This window comes from Cupressus sempervirens, chromosome 10 (genome assembly GCF_028749045.1).
Source record: "Cupressus sempervirens isolate cs-2001-9-10 chromosome 10, ASM2874904v1, whole genome shotgun sequence".
Lineage (NCBI taxonomy): Eukaryota > Viridiplantae > Streptophyta > Pinopsida > Cupressales > Cupressaceae > Cupressus > Cupressus sempervirens.
Genome location: NC_143127.1, coordinates 849,381,551 through 849,393,036, shown reverse-complemented (window position 1 = coordinate 849,393,036; position 11,486 = coordinate 849,381,551). Strand labels below are relative to the sequence as shown.

At 33.2% G+C, this 11,486-nt stretch overlaps 1 pseudogene across 1 annotated transcript; it reads right to left on the bottom strand.

Annotated features, from left to right (window-relative positions):
* Positions 1 to 8,389: 8,389 nt before the first annotated feature.
* LOC149536677 (enoyl-CoA delta isomerase 2, peroxisomal pseudogene) lies at positions 8,390 to 9,268 on the bottom strand (annotated as a pseudogene). The gene has a single exon (XR_016357886.1). The product of XR_016357886.1 is annotated as an enoyl-CoA delta isomerase 2, peroxisomal pseudogene (transcript).
* Positions 9,269 to 11,486: the final 2,218 nt, after the last annotated feature.

Below are 11,486 nucleotides of genomic sequence, written 5' to 3'. Positions count from 1 at the left end.
GGTAGAGGAAGAGGTCCCCAACTACGGAGATAGTAGTGGAAGACAACACCCACCTCTAGAAGGAAGCACTCTACAACATTGAAGGACAACAAGCATTGAAGAGGCCCACGACAACAAATAGAAGAACATCAAAACTATTGTATCATGTGAGGACCAGAAATGGCATCCCATGGATAGGGGCAAGTGCATTGAGTAGCAAGGGAGGCATTTTATGCAGCGAGCAGGCCCTTTTTTGAACAGTTGAAACATTGTTTTGTCTTTTTCCCATTTGCAGCAGAAGTGGATTTTCTAGATTTTAAAAGGAAATTATCAAATTGCATCTACCCAGAGAAAATTTCTCAACCTTGTGCCAATATTGCAGTGTTGTGTTCCTCAAAAAGGGCTCATTTGGCATGAGGGAATCTATACAGGTTAAACCAGCCATGAGGTTTTTCTTTCTTTAGTTTAAACAATTTTGTCCCATATTCATAGAATAATAATAAATTTCAGAGATTTTTCAATGCATAGAATTTCAAAAAGTGAAAATTTTAATTGATTTAAGATTTTATATAGTCTTAACTATGCATTTTTTTTAAAAAAATCATTTTAAAATCTATTCATAGCCTAGGGACTAGAATTTTGAATTGACCTTAGAGGTATGATTTTTATCTGAAATATATAGTGTAATATACTGATGGAACCAGAAAGAAATATACTATCGATTGATTTTAACACAGGTTTTCACCAAAAGTAGCTACAGGAGGTTTTGTAATTTCAGGGCATCCTCAATAGAAATGTTGATTTTATTTTTTTCAAAATGGGATAATATCATATTTTGATCAAATTTGCATAGGATTTGATTTCATTGACCTTTTTAAAGATGAATTGATTATTTTAGAGGTAGTTGGAAGCAATGAAGTATTTGCCGACAATATAGTTGAGTTTCACGAAAAAAGCAAAACATGACAAACCAAGATCAAATTTGAAGCTCCAGCACATATTATGATGTGTATCTGACATTTTCTTCAGAGGATATTTTGTTGATTACTTTAAGGGGATATATCAGATATTTCTACAACATCATTTATGATTTTTGATTGCAGGTAGATGAAGAAGATTAGTTTCAACAACACCAGGATGAAGACAATTTCAGTATGACACATGTCAAAATCAGATTATAGATCTAGAAACCTCTTCTTGTCTATATTTTCTTCTCCTTTGCTCTTTGTAGAGGTTCCAATTTTTTTGACTAGTGAGACCACAAGGTTGGCTCTAGTTCTAGAGTTGTCATACCATTCTTAGTGTTTCTTTGCTATGAACAACACCAATGTATTTCTTTTGAAGCATTTTATACTACACAGTCATTCCTTGGTGTTATTTTCTAAGTTTTGACATATAGATGATGTATTTTTTTCAATGAGATTAATACAAGAGCTTCATTTTTCTTAGTTTCATTCTGATTCTCGTCTCCTTCTTTTGTTATCTACAATGTTTTGTGTTTAAGAACAGAGAGCTTAAACTCAATTGTAATCTTTTAAGATTGTATGTCTGGATAGGTTTACTATTGGAACAAAGAGCAAAGTAAATACTTATTTACCTTGACAAGGTTACAGGTTTCACCAGGAGGATTTTACAATAAGTATGAGAGTTTTTATGGAGATAGATGTCTATTTGCAAGTTAAACAAATAGATCAGATGTCTAAATATATGTGTATACTTTAGGTATCCATGTGTGTGTTAAGGTTTAGTTGATGCCCAATGGATAAGGGACTAATCAACTTAGAGGTTGCATGTTCTCTACTATTACATACCTAGGTTATGCTGAGATCTAAATCTTTAATCGAATATAAATTTACCTTTTTATGTATTGAAGAACTAGAAGTGTTGGTTGTTACTTATTTGCATCTACTTTCCCTTTGGTTATAGTTAGCTACTATAATTAGGAAGTTTATCAAAAAATTATAGAACATTATTGACCATTTCTGCTATAGGGGATAGTCTTGCAGAGAAGAGTAACAAGTTAATAAGATCAATCCTGAAGGTTTCCCTGCCTTGGTCCTACAGAGCCTAAAGTAAAGTGAGTCCTGATGAATCTGTTAATTTTGGCCTAGAACTAAGATTTAGCCTTGCTGAATATAGGATTTAGCTCATCCTTAGGCTTGTCCCTATCGTTGTTCCCTGGTATCAGGTTTAAACCTACTTGATATGTTCCTTACCCAGAAAGAACTCCAACAAGGCCATCCAAAAATATAATTTGTAAATTGTCTTGAGTTGATTCTATGTAATGAAATAATATAATTTGAGGTTGGTCAACTGAGTTAGGGCCAAGTGTCTAGAACCTTCCTGGGTGGTAGAAAATGCCTATATAAAGAAGGCTTATAGGATGTCTAAGGTAGTTCTAGGTGATAGTCGCAACTCTTTCTTATAGATTATGTAAAGAACGTACCCATGCAGGTTTTCATATTGTATTTTTGAATTATGTAATGCCACCCTTGTGGAGATAATAAGAAGATCATATTTTGATCTTGCAAATTATTGTTGTTTCTCTATTTATAGTTGAGTGTTTGTGGTATCAAGGGGAGCACCCTTCATCAGAGATATTTGATAACTCCAAAAAGAGGTAAGACACTAAAACTAACAAACCTAAAAGGACTCTAAGACTTTCAAACATCAAATGTAAGATAAATCCAAAAAGTACAAACTTGACAAAAAAGGAAAAATAAACTTCAAAGGCATTCAGGGTTGTTAGAGCTTCGGAACTCCAGATGTCCAATAACTTTGCAAGTCTAAAAAGTTTAGAGAGTTAGGGAAAATAGAAATTAAAAAGAGAAAATTTGACAAACAAGAACCCCTAACAACTCAAAAGACCTAAAAGGACTGACATGGATCACTTGATATCATTCCCAACTATTGGGAACTTTTGGTCAAGTGCTCAAAATGGGGTGTGTGTTGTGAAACCACAACACTATGCATGAACACTAGTTGAAGTGGATTTATATTCAAGCATGATGAAGAGTATTATGTAACCATTTCAATGCTCTTTATATGAAGAATTTGGGGAAGCTTTGTACATTAAAAGAAGACAGATGAGACAAACAAAGACATTTGCATAAGGAAAATGAGCAAACAAAGACATTTGCACAAAGAAAATGAGGAAGATAGAATAAGGAAAATGATGGAAGTGTGAGGATCAACCATTATTAAATTACAATAAGAATGGAGTGTAAAAGAACTGCTTAGATATTGGATAAGAATTACCAACAATTTTTTTAAAATATAAATTAGGTGCATTGTCTATGATTCCACATTTTCTGTGCATGTCTATATGGCTTCTCCATTGTGATATCTCAAGAATATTTATCCTTTCTATTATGCTTGATGAAAAAATTAGACAATAATGATAGCAATTATTCTTTTGAATTTGAAAAGTTAAAACCAAAACAAAAGAAAATTTAAGATTCAGCTCAATTTTATTTTTTTTTAAATCTTGAATTGTAAGAATTAATCAAACTTTATTAATAAATATTATATCATGATGACTAATGTTATTTTAATATAAACATTATTAAAAATCATAATAAGGTATTTTTTTAGTATGTAGAATATGGTTATAAATATTGAAAATTTTAGACTCAATGTTTAAAGTTTAATCTTAGAACTATTATAGAATGATTTGTCTAAGATACAAGACATATCTATTGCAGTATAATTTTATTTTACATTTCTTATTATCATTTTTATAATTTTATTTTAGTGTAATAATTTGTAGAAAATTTATGAATTTTTAATTAGATTATGACCTTGTATAGGAAAAAAAATTATATTTTACAAGACAAAAAAAAATGATGATAATCTCAGAGATACTATATGATTTCATATTGAGCATTATAATCTTTTTCTTCAATTTAAGTGTCACTAAAATCAATCACGGATAATATATCTTTAAAATATTGAATTAATATGAACTATGGGTTATCATTAATCTAATGACCTTATCTTAGCTAAACAATCTCCTTAGGTAGGGAAACTTTGGGGCATTTGGTGAATTTTACTATGTGGTAATATAAATGGGAAATTATTAAGGGATATTGGTACATATTGATGAATCACATGTAAATTTTAAAAGGGATCATGGGCTTTCAAAAATTGTCTTATGCATATCTTCTTCGATAAATGAGATTAGTGTATGTGGGCAGACTTATTGTGTGCCTAATTGTAAAATGGTGATGCATAGATAGGTTTTTTCCTAAAATAATGATTTTTTTATATATGCTAAAAATAACCTTTATAGGAACTTTATTCTCTTGTTATATTTGTATGTGTGTGTGTGTGTGTGCGTGTGTGTGTGTGTGTGTGTGTGTGTGTATAGTTTACTAGAGTTTGGTCATCTGTCATTGAACACAAAATTTCCCATTTTTTCTAGTGTCTTCTTTCCCAAGGCTTGCCTCTAGGAACTTTCCTAAACCACTTAGGTCTTCCAGATCCTTATTGCCCTTCTTGTGGCCAATCCAAGTCATTTCTCCATTTGTTTTGGTTCTTTCTTAGGGTGTATTGTTATCAAGTTTGGAGTCATGATTATTTCTCCCTGTTTGGCCACTTTTTCCCCCTGGCATATGGCTCTTCTAGGAAAAATCATTATTTTTACGCATATATAAAAAAAATCATTATTTTAGACATAACTAAAATAAAGGGCCATTAAATTTAATCATAGGCTTTAGAAAAATCAATTTTAAGAAAGATGACCCCTTGATTGCTTTGGCAAGATCATTCCATGCCCTTTTAGACAACAATGATGTTGCCCAAAATAAATCTAGATTGTATGAAACTAGTTTGCCCAAGGTGAACAATCTAAGTAAAGAGGTGGAAAATTTTCATACAAGAGCCTTGACAATAATTTTGTAGGACACATTGAGCAAGGTAGTCACACACCAATTGCAAATGTCCTTAGGATCACTAGACTTATGTATGCTTATAATGAACCATTTTACAAAGCTTTAATATATACATGATGAAGCCTAAAAAATCCCAAAGCACCTTGTAAAATTCACAAGGGAAGCCAACATAGTTAGGGGATTTGTCATCGACCATGGAGAAAACAACCTCCTTAAAGTCTTGAATCGACATATTTAATCACAAGTTATCCTCTGTGAGTTTGAAATGCAATTGGGAATGACTAAGAGACGATCTTCAAGGGCTTGTAGACTGGCTAGATTAGGGGCTTGGGTACTAAAAACTTGTTGGTAATGATTGACATTAGCTTGGAGAATATTAAGGTAATTTTGTTAAAATCGAGTCACCCTCTCTGAATCTTTTTATACCTAAAGAAGAATGTATAGAACGTACCTAAGAGAAGAACTCTTTACTAGCCCAATCTCCCACTTTAAGCCGGTGTAGATTAATATGAGAACTTATGGCTACATAGTTATCAACAATTTTCTTTTGATGACGAAGAGTGACAACTTTGTACTACAAGTCAGTTGAAAAAGGATGGGCTGCCAAGCTCTCAACTGTTGCATGTAATTCCTTGGTGGTTTGATCATAAGACTGACGATAGAATTGAGCTAGTTTTCTCCCATAAAAATAGAGGAATTTAGTTTTTCAAATAATAACATCATTCCACCTCAAAATCCAACCATAAGGTTGAGTGGGATCATAGAACTTTTTGAAATGGATGACTATAATTTTTTTGTATTAAAAGTGTATTTTTTGTTATCTATTGCTATTTGACAATATCTTTAATAAATTCTCTTTTTACTTTCTTTGTAAAACATATGGACTATAATAGATGCATGCATACATTTAGATTGTTGGGGTAAGACTTATGGAAGGAATCACAAGACAACATACTCTTAATATAATTCTAAATTTGAGTCCTTGGTGATGCTCTTTATACAAATCAACCTCATGATTTATGGATTGTTTAGGTTCCTTCTAGTTCAAGAGGAATCTAGCAATGCCCATCATGACTTATTGGAATGGTTTAACTTATAGAGTTTAATTAGTGTAGTTTTCTTAAATTCTATGTACATTTTGAACATTTTTGTGAGATGTTATGGAGTTGCATGGACATTGGGATATTTTAGGACTATTGTTTTTGTGATATTTTGTTAAGGAATGAATGATTGATAAAAGATGTGAAGATATTAAAATATTGCCTACTTACTATTAAAGATAAAATCTAATAGAATTTAGAATTGTATAAATGCATTGCACTTCCTTTCAAAAGAAAATAACACCTACTTTGTCTATCAGTTTCTACTTTCATTCCTTATTAATTGAATGTATTCATTACGTATGAAAATAAATCCATCTCTCATCTTACTCTCATCTTAATATCCTTCTCCATCTCTATCTCTACTTACCCTTCTATCTAACTCATCCCTATATGTCTTTCTATCGAAACATATTTTTCTTATTATTATAGTTTAATTGTCTTCCTAGTTCAATGGCTTGCTTTGAGTCATGTTTGTCTTCCAATAAATGGAGGTATAGTTGATTTGAAGCTACCACTTATTCATTGTGATTTTTATTCCACAAGAAAAAACATCATTTACTAGATGGTCTACCAATTACAATTTTTACCTAATTGACTTTCTACACCTCTTTGGAAACTCATGGTACACCAGTACACAATTGCTATTTATTATTACCATCATACATGTATGTTAAAAATAGATTATTAGTCTCGCCTATATAGGTGGAGACTATAGTTTTCACATTGTTCTTTACAATTAATATGTGCTTTGAAAATTGTGTTCAACTCATTTAGCCTATGGTCTATGGAAATAATTTTATTAAAACTATTTTTTATAAATTTATTCCTATTATGTGATTTGTTATGGCTTCTTTTCTTGGTAGTCTTTTCTATTTTTATCTTAACAAAATTGGAAAAAAGATTAACAATCCATGAACCTAGGGATCATGGACAACTGGAAGCCTTCAAATAATTCATGTGGTTGGATGCATAAATGCTAGTTTGTTTATCTTATATGTTTCTATTTTAAAAATTATCTAGTGGCCAACAAAGGGAGAAGTAGTGCATAGACAACATTAGTCGAATCTAAAAATAATTGTTTCGACTATGATTTCTTTTACTGCTTTCTGTTTGATTGTATTCAGAAACACTTTATATTTGCACAAATTTTACTGGCATGTGTTGTTGTTTTTTGGTGTCTTTTTGGGTCTTGGCTATTGCAGACATGGGCCTGTAATAGTTTAGTACCATAGATGAGACTGTCTTCGCTAGCATTTAATTTGAGGGTCTTTTAACTCACTTAGCCAATATTTAATTTGAGGGTCTTTTAATTTGAAGTACTTTAGAGCCTATTTTGAAGCCCCATTCTTGGCTAAGGGTTCTCATTAGTGAAGGACTCTCAGATTTCCCTTTAAAAGCCACCTTGTTGCAGACAGAGTGGGGAAAGTAAATCCCACTATGTTAAACATAAGAAAAGGGGTTAAGGCTCTTTCAGTCCATTGGCTTTACCATTCTCTCTAAGATGTCACTGGATCAAACACTCATACATTGAACTTTTGCAGAGATTGATGCCCAATGCGACCACCATCATAGAACAAGAAATGAGCTATGTTGGTTCATTCCTCAATAAGTTTGTGGAGGCCTTGCATTACTACTCTGCCATGTTTGATTCCTTGGGAGAAAGCTTTACTACTCTGCATTACTTTTTCTATTAATTGTGCAATTAATATAATTATTATAAAAGATATGTCACACCACACTTCACTTTAGCATTAGTCAAATTAATAATAATAATAGAATGTGCTAACTCAAAAAAATTTGATTCATTTTGTCCTTAAAGCATTATCTTTTAAAATAATTAAAAGTAATAAAAACTAAATAATGTAACAAAGAATTTTAAAAACTAAAAACTAAATAATGTTACAAAGAATTGGAAAATGGTAGTTATTGTAAGTACAATTATGTTTATTATTTCTATATTTAAAATTTAAAATATCTTATATCATTTTTGGGTGTCAAGTTGTTCATTAAATATTTTTTTATAAATAAAAACTTACAATGCTAATTACTAATGATATTTTGCAATATATATTGAGAACTATTAAAAAAATATTAGACCGTTGTTTCATGAATCTACAAATTTCTAAAATGAAGCTACAAACGAAATAACATTAGACCGTTGTTTCATGCTTGTGACTGAAAGTTTGGATGTTCCAAAAAGCGTGCTCGAATAGATTTAAAGCCATTTAAAGATGGAATTAGGGTTTACCAGCAAATGTAGATCAGTAATAGTAAGAAAACCCTACTGTATTGTTTAAAGCTAAAAATTGCCAAATCGTTAACTATTCTGGAAAATTTTCCCTAGCGGCATGAAAATCAATTCAATAATCAATACAGAATGCAATCAAACACGATAAATATAATCCTGTTATACAATTATTATTTATATAAGAAAGGTCCATTAAATTCACAATCTGGAAGGAAGTACAGTAAAATTTTGGATTCCCAGCTTCTCTGCAGCTTCTGGAAATGCGCCGAGTCTAAGGCCCAGGTAGACTTCCCCTTTCCAGTTCCGTTTACCGAGCTCAACTGCCGCTCTAATGGCGGCATCTAGGGTTTCAACAGAACTCCCATGCGACGAATCCACCAAACCCTTTGCGAGGGCTTCTTGTGCTCCGTACTTGAGGCCGCGGAGCATTACTTCCGTCAAATGACGCGAATCGACTTTGCTTCTAATGACGGACATGACCGACGGAGGAATAATCATCCCGACATCGACCTCGCTCATGTACAGAAACCCTCGGTCGTTTCTCATGAATCTGTAGTCGTGAGCCAGGGCGAAAATGAATCCAGCTGCGCAAGCGTGGCCACAGACGGCTGCAATCGACGGCAATTTTATGCTCATGATGGCGGCCAAGAGCTCCACAAATTTGTTCCCCACGGCCAGGGATCGAGTCTCCTTGTCTTGCCGCGAGATCCATTCGAGATCGAGGCCGTTGGAAAAGTATTTGCCGTCGTTTGTTACAATGATCGCAGAGGCTTTGTGAGCATTCTGATTGACATAGGTGATTGCAGAAATAATGGAGCCCATGAATTTAGGGTTGAATCGATGCTCTCCATCGCCTGTCATCCTCAGGATGAATACATTCTTTTGCAAATCCAAGCTGCACATATCTTTATCTTGATTATTGTCGCTCAAAATTTTTGTTATCAAACCCCTGCAAATGCAAATTCGGGGGTGTGGATGAGATTGATTTATTAGTAAACTTGTACGTGAATCTGACGAGTTCGCCTGCTTTGACCGGAGAAAATTAGGAGATTTTTGTTGCATACAACGGCCGTTGGGCGTCCGTATCTTGTTGGAGATAGGTATCCTATGAAGGAAAAAATTGATATATATATATAAATATTGAAAAAGATTAAAAAGGTCAATGTGCTTTTGGTCTACATGAGAAGTAGAATTGCTCACAAAGAGTTTCTCCTAACATGAATGAAGGATTTTAATGACGTCTACAAAATCATCAGACTAAGAGACCACAAATAAGAAGCATTAATCTTGATTCCTCTCCAAATCCAACCTCCTACAATGAATCTTGACAATCAAACCCATAGTTTGTCGTATCTTATCATCGAACAAACTGTGTAAGTTTATGCCATCCCCTAAGATGACCCTATATTGGGCCCGAATATCCTCATATGCCTTGTAATTAGTAAGAAAGTGACATTCTGTCTCAACTGCCCTTTTTTCACAAAATCTACAGATCCTCTCTTCCCACTCCTCTTTAGGCTTCTCCCATCTACCAATCTCGCATCTGAGATGATGTGATCTAGTCCTCAATTGAGCAATTAACATCCTAGCCTTACAATTAACAACTGACCCTAGATATGCGTGATCCCCATGCCCCTTAGAAGGATTGAAAACTTTGATATAATGTGCCTTGTTGTTTAGCTTTGTGATATAACTCCCTCCCATGAAGGGTATCAATTAACAGTAACAGATTTCCACAATCCATTTGTAAAGTACTGAGTTTTCTGGATTAGATTGTGTTTGTTTATTTCATCAACGTTTCGGATCACACTACATATCTTACTACCCTGCACTTTCTTATCCTGATGATGGATCATGTAGTGTGATCCGAAACGTTGATGAAATAAACAAACACAATCTAATCCAGAAAACTCAGTACTTTATAATGTGCCTTTTTCGGACCCATCTTAAGACAGAACATGGCAGTTTGGAAATTTCCCCTAACGAACTTATTTATTTCTTTGTTATTGGTAGGACACTCTTGCAACTTGGTATTTTGCATGTTCAATCACTTTACGTTTTGTTTCATCCAAGTCTACTTCATACGAACCATGTAGTGTCTCTACAATTCGATTCATGTAAGTCATCATGATGGGTGCAACCTTGACGCTCTTCCTTTGTGAATGATCATGTTAGGACCCGTGAGTCGTCAACACCCTTGGGGTGATTAGATTTATGCTATTGTATCAGTTGGATTGATTATGCTTATGGCTGATTTGTGAGATTATGACGTACTAGATGGGTTCACTAAGGTTTGTGCTAGTGGTTTCCTGGATTGATTTGGTATCACTGTGTTGTTCTGTGATTACCTTGAGATGTGAATAATGGTTGCACTGTGTATTACTATCCTGCTACACTTGATTAGGTTCCTATAGCATTGGTTAGTCATGTATTTGACCATGTTCACTTTATGTGTTTTAAGTGTCTTTGTATGTTGTTTAACAAGTGTTATTAATTCCATTATTAATTGCTTAAATACATAGAAATGAATTGTTCATGTTGGATTCATTTGTTATGGTGCTACAGATAAGTACCTTGTGCATTTCGGTAATTTATGCAAAATGGGCTGATTAAATGATTATGTAAATGAAATTAATTAGATGATTTAATTACGTGATTTCACATAATTGTCGCTTCGGCTATTATTGTTGTACATCTACACTTGATTGTATTCGTTTATTGTGTAGGACTTATATCCCTAGCAATGGCACATGGAGTTATTGAGCAAACATTTCATGTTGAGCCAATATCATCCCTGTAAGGGTGATGTATCTTTATTGTTATTTTAATCCTCTGGTAATTGGTAAATTTGGATTCATAATGCATTATGTGATTAGACCTGTGAGTGTGTCTATGCATTAAGGATTCCATAGTAATCGCGGAAAAGATTAAATTAAATGTTGTTTGATGGGTTGAAGGGTTTAATTATTTGATTTAATCTTTATTTTATTGCTAGCTAATTTGTCATAGTTGGATTCCAATTCAATTGGAATCACCTGATTTAATTTGGGTTAAGGTAGCCAATTAGATTATTTAATTGAAATAATCTAATTTATATGTCACTTTGCAAAAGCGCATATAGTGGCTAAAAGTGAGTTTATTCTCACTTCTCACTTTGCTATTTTTTTTATGGTTTTGGAGAAAATTCCTCCAAACCCTCTTGTGAGGAATCAGTGTTTTACTCGTTACAAGAGTTTGACTCGACAGATCGTTACGAGGTCAGTC